Source organism: Triticum urartu, chromosome 5, assembly GCF_003073215.2.
Source record: "Triticum urartu cultivar G1812 chromosome 5, Tu2.1, whole genome shotgun sequence".
Taxonomy (NCBI): Eukaryota; Viridiplantae; Streptophyta; class Magnoliopsida; order Poales; family Poaceae; genus Triticum; species Triticum urartu.
The window spans coordinates 347,203,107-347,209,726 of NC_053026.1; positions in this window are offsets into that span (position 1 = coordinate 347,203,107).

Consider the following 6,620-nt stretch of genomic DNA (forward strand, 5'->3'; position numbering starts at 1 on the left):
AAGAGAGGTCTTCACATATAGATATACTATCTTGGACATCTTTTATGATTGTGAGCACTCATTAAAATATGACATGCTAAAGAGTTGATGTTGGACAAGGAAGACAACGTAATGGGTTATGTTTTCTTACATCTGAGATAAATTATATTGTCATGGATCATCCAACATGGTTGAGCTTGCCTTTCCCTCTCATGCTAGCCAAATTCATCGCACCAAGTAGAGATACTATTTGTGCTTCCAAATACCCTTAAACCAGTTTTGCCATGAGAGTCCACCATACCTACCTATGGATTGAGTAAGATCCTCCAAGTAAGTTGTCATCGGTGCAAAGCAATAAAAATTGCTCTCTAAATATGTATGACTTATTAGTGTGGGAGAAAATAAACTTTATACGATTGTGTGATATGGAAGAAATAAAAGCGACAGACTGCATAATAAAGGTCCATATCACAAGTGGCAATATAAAGTGACGTTCTTTCACACTAAGATTTTGTGCATCAAACCATAAAAGCGCATGACAACCTCTGCTTCTCTCTGCGAAGGGCCTATCTTTTACTTTTATCTCCTACCCTGCATAAGAGTCATGGTGATCTTCACCCTTCCTTTTTACATTTCATCCTTTGGCAAGCACAGTATGTTGGAAAGATCCCGGTATATATGGCTAATTGGATGTGAGTTTTCATGAACTATTATTGTTGACATTACCCTAGAGGTAAAACGTTGGGAGGCAAAACTATAAGCCCCTATCTTTCTCTGTGTCCGATTAAAACTCCATACCCATAAGTATTGTGTGAGTGTCAACAATTGTGAAAGACTATATGATAGTTGAGTATGTGGACTTGCTGAAAAGCTCTTATATGTTGACTCTTTCCCATGTTATGATAAATTGCAATTGCTCCAATGACTGAGATTATAGTTTGTTAGTTGTCAATGAAGTTTATGATTCATACTTGAAATTGTGATTGAATTATTACTCTAGTATAAGAGATTATATGACAAGAATTATATAAGTTGTTGTTCTAAGAATGATCATGATGCCCTCATGTCCGTATTTTATTTTATTGACACCTCTATCTCTAAACATGTGGACATATTTTTCGATTTTCGGCTTTCGCTTGAGGACAAGCGAGGTCTAAGCTTGGGGGAGTTGATACGTCCATTTTGCATCATGCTTTTATATCGATATTTATTGCATTATGGGCTGTTATTACACATTATGTCACAAATACTTATGCCTATTCTCTCTTATTTTACAAGGTTTACATAAAGAGGGAGAATGCCGGCAACTGGGATTCTGGGCTGGAAAAGGAGCAAATATTATAGACCTATTCTACACAACTCCAAAAGTCCTGAAACTTCACGGAAGTCAATTTCAGAATATATAATAAATATTGAGCGCAAGATGTTCACCAGGGGGGCCACACCCTGCCCACGAGGGTGGGGGCACGCCCTACCCCCTGGGCACGCCCCCTACCTCATGGGCCCCCTGGTGGCCCTCCGACGTCCATCTTCTGCTATATGAGGCCTTTTGATGAGAAAAAATAACAAGCCATCTTCTCGGACGAAACTCCGCCGCCACGAGGCGGAACCTTGGCGGAACCAATCTAGGGCTTTGGCGGAGCTGTTCTGCCGGGGAAACTTCCCTCCCGGAGGGGGAAATCATCGCCATCGTCATCACCAACGCTTCTCTCATCGGGAGAGGGCAATCTCCATCAACATCTTCATTAGCACCATCTCCTCTCAAAACCCTAGTTCATCTCTTGTATCCAATGCTTGTCTCCAAGTCCGGGATTGGTGCTAGTAGGTTGCTAGTAGTGTTAATTACTCCTTGTAGTTGATGCTAGTTAGTCTAAATGGTGGAAGATCATATGTTCAAATCCTATATGCATATTAATACCCCTCTGATTATGAACATGTTTATGCTTTGTGAGTAGTTACGTTTGTTCCTGAGGACATGGGAGAAGTCTTGCTATTAGTAGTCATGTGAATTTGGTATTCGTTCGATATTTTGATGAGATGTATGTTGTCTCTCCTCTAGTGGTTTCATGTGAACGTTGACTACATGACACTTCACCATTATTTGGGCCTAGAGGAAGGCATTGGGAAGTAATAAGTGGATGATGGGTTGCTAGAGTGACAGAAGCTTAAACCCCTAGTTTATGCGTTGCTTCGTAAGGGGCTGATTTGGATCCATATGTTTCATGCTATGGTTAGGTTTACCTTAATACTTTTGTTGTAGTTGCAGATGCTTGCAATAGAGGTTAATCATAAGTGGGATGCTTGTCCAAGTAAGGACAATACCCAAGCACCGGTCCACCCACATACCAAATTATCAAAGTACCGGACGCGAATCATATGAGCGTGATGAAAACTAGCTTGACGATATTCCCATGTGTCCTCGGGAGCGCTTTCTCTATAAGAGTTTGTCTAGGCTTGTCCTTTGCTACAAAAAGGATTGGGCCACCTTGCTGCACTTTATTTACTTTTGTTACTTGTTGCTCATTACAAATTATCCTATCACAAAACTATTTGTTACCACTTATTTCAGTACTTGCAGAGAATACCTTGCTGGAAACCGCTTATCATTTCCTTCTGCTCCTCGTTGGGTTCGACACTCTTACTTATCGAAAGGAATACGATAGATCCCCAATACTTGTGGGTCAACAAGAACGGCAACCTCACACCGCAGCCGAACCAATGAACCCTCGTACTCCTCTCTGCGCGGGCTTCCACTGTCGCGTCTTCCCCGGCTCCACGTCATCCCCTTCCTAGGCCTCGCCGTCGTCCGCCGCCCTGGTGCTCTCGGTGCGGCGTGGTTAATGTGGTAAAGGAACGACTTCCATCGGAAGAGTACTGTACGTGGAGAGGCTGACAGCTGGGTCCATGGCGGCTGCAAGGAAGTGCCTCCTTATTACGCGCAAAATAATTATTCCTCCACCTGACAGCAAGGACCCATCGGACGGGCAACTGTATTTCGCAAAAAAAACATTCCCCCCTGACTGATGGGACCTACCAGCTACATCTTTGCACGCAAGGAAGTGCGTCCGGGCAAAAAAACGATTCGCCCCCCTGACTGCTAGGACCCACCAGCTACATCTTCGCACGCAAGGAAGTGCGTGACAATCGGGACCCACCTGGTCGAAGCGTACGTAGCGTTGTCATTCTGGTCGCTAACGTGTATGTACATACTGGTCGATGTAGAGGCGCGCACATTTCGTAGTAGAGGCGCACACGTAGCATGTACACGTACGTACAGTGGCCAGTGTGCAAGAAAGCAAATATGGCCACATATGTACATACGGGCACGGTCTCGAACGCCTACTCGCGCATACGTACGGCCAGGGCTCGTGTACATGGCTGGGTCGGAACGGAGAAACTGCGCCGTCGTCGTGTTCATGGGGAGCCAACCGGCTAGGTCGGAACGAAATGCGTCGTCATGCTCATCGGGAGGGCTTGGACAGAATAACCGATGGAAACGAGGCCTGGCGTACCGCAGAATGGAGGAAACGGCCTTGTGTTCGACCGGCCACGGTCGAAACGGGATCCTGTTCATCGAGAGGGGTCTGGCGTACCGCAAAACGGAGGAAACAGACCTCCTACGGTCGAAACGGGGGCCCTGTTGATCAGGAGGGGTGTGGCGTACCGCAAAACAGAGGAAAAATACTTGTGTTGGAGCGCTATGGTCGAAACAAGGGTCCTATTCATCGGGAGGGGTGTGGCGTACCGCAAAACGGGACTCCACGGGATACTGTTCATCTCCACCGTCGACCCCCTCCAGCCTCCACGGGCTACTGTTCATCCACCTTCGACCTCCTCCAGCCTCCACCTGTGACTGTTCATCCACGGGCTCCTGTTCATCCAGCCTCCACCGCGCGCTACTCCATTGGCTACTGTTCAACCAGCCCTCTCCACGAGCTCCTGTTCAACCACCCCTCCACGGGCTACTGTTCATCCAGCCCTCCACCGTCTACTATTCATCCAGCCCTCCACGGGGTGGTCCTGTTCATCCTGCCCTCCACGGGGTCCTGTTCATCTAGCCCCAACTGGCTCGATCGATCGGGGTCCTGTTCATCCACCCCCACCGGGAACTGTTCATCCAAACCCCCCCAGCAACACTCACTGTTCATCCAGAGGCAGCATCGATCGGCTTCAGCTAGCAGCAGTAGCGAAGGAATCGCTTAATCGGGTTCAGTTAACAGCTATCGATCGATTGCTCGGGTTTAGTAATGTGTAGCCTGCAGTGCAATCGCTCGGGTTCAGTTAGAGCCCAACGCCTCGCTCGGGTTCAGTTAGAGCCCAACACCTCGCACCCATGCACGTGCGTGTACAAGAGAAACGCGCATCGCTCGGCCCTGACCACCCACCGTAACCGGGAACACCCCGATATTTTCCTCGCCCTCGCTTCTACCATGGTTTTTTCTGTCATGGACGGCCCAAAGAATGTCATGCAGCTATGTCTCCGGCCCGCCCAGGAAGAAAAGCCCATTTTCTGTCATGATTTTTTGTCATAGAAGTAGGAGCCCACCACAACTATGATGATACCGGGTTTTGTCACAATTATCGTCATAGAAGTGTCATAAGTATGACAAAAAAAATTCATTCGGCCCAAAATGTCACGGATGTGTCTTTTTCTTGTAGTGATTCCAGACGGTTAGGTGTCATATTCTGAGCACCCAAGAGTCACCATGGTGTGCCGGTGAACAAGTCTATCAAGGTTTTGGAAGTCTACCTTGAAGACTTACCAAGAGTGATTGGGCGAGGTCTAAGTGACCTTATCTCAAGAGGAATATGACGAGGACGTCTCAACCACCTCTGAGTTCTAAAGTGATGCTCAAACTTGTTCTCTGAGTTTGTCTCAGCCGCCTCAACTAGACATGCAGTTGATACAGCAACTGGAACCGGTCTACCAAATCGTTGTGTCTTCACCAAGCCAACCTAGTTTCAAATTCCCCACCCTTCCCTTACATTATTCCACTGCTGAAGAATTTGTGATCTACTTTCTGAAGAAATTGAACTGGAGACTTTGATCATGTTGTATTCTATTTCTCCAGTTCATCTTCCTCATGCTTGTATGACTATATGATTGCATGTTCTTCATCGGTATGTATCATCTATGCATGCTTTTCATTTCTGTGATGAATTAGTTCCCCCGCATATCTATTTCTTCACCCTGATCTTCGTCAAATTCTTCCAAGTTCGACGAATTTTTAAAAATCTCCCATTCACTCCCCTCTGGGAGTAAACCTCCACTTTCACTTACACCTACATGTCCTTTACTTTTCCACCGCGTATACTCCAGATCAATGTTCAGGATATCGCTTATCGTTAGCGTTTCAGACGGTTGTGGATTATAGATTAATCATAAATCGTTGATTAAACAATTTTATAGGTCGACTATTAATCAGTCAATTTTCCTTGCAGTTCGTAGGTTCCAAGCACTAATAAGGTAAAACTGGAAATAACCACCAGTGTGCCCTAAGACTTTAAATAGACAACACTCCATCAATGCATAACTACATATTACATGCCAAACAATGAGTCAAGACAAATAAATAGGACAACACTACAACACATGTCCTATCGAATGGGGGATGAAGTGTGATGTTCGTGAGGATAATGAAGGGTATGCCCTATTTTGGTGTTTCTAACCACAGGGACCCAGCCCGATTAATCGCTAGATTCTCGATTAATCGCACGCTGGAGCGATAAATCGACCTGAATGATAATTCAAAGACAAGGTATAATCTTAGCGGCCGCCTAACGATAATCGATAAACCAGATGATAAATCGCTGAATCACATGATATTTTGAACATTGCTCTAGATATGCATGTGCAGGGTGTTCTTGTACTACTCTAGATTCTGCCAAAACTGCTCAAATGTTAAACTTCTTAAAATTGCTCATTGTGTCTTGCTAGTAGTCTATTCACCCCCCTCTAGATATACTTTCTATCCTACATAGTTGGAGCCAGTCAGTACTACAAGTTAGCATGTTTCTTACACAACAACATGACATTGTAGAAGCTGATAGACATGGGTGTATGATGTCTACTACACAACTTGTTCTTGTAGACTCGTGTTGGGCCTCCAAGCGCAGAGTTTTGTAGGACAGTAGCAAATTTCCCTCAAGTGGATGACCTAAAGTTTATCAATCCCTGGGAGGCGTACGATGAATATGGTCTCTCTCAAACAACCCTGCAACCAAATAACAAAGAGTCTCTTATGTCCCCAACACACCAAATACAATGGTAAATTGTATAGATGCACTAGTTCGGTGAAGAGATGGTGATACAAGTGTAGTAATGATAGTAGATATTGATTTTTTAATAGGAACAATAAAAAATAGCAAGGTAGCAAGTAACAAAAGTGAGCACAAACAGTATTGCAATGCTTGAAAATGAGGCCTAGGGTTCATACTTTCACTAGTGCAATATCTCAACAATGCTAAGATAATTGGATCATATAACCATCCATCAACGTGCGATGAAGAATCACTCCAAAGTTCTTATCTAGCGGAGAACATAAGAAGAAATTGTTTGTAGGGTATGAAACCACCGCAAAGCTATCCTTTCCGATCGATCTATAGAGTTATTCCTATAAGTGTCACAAATAGCCCAAGAG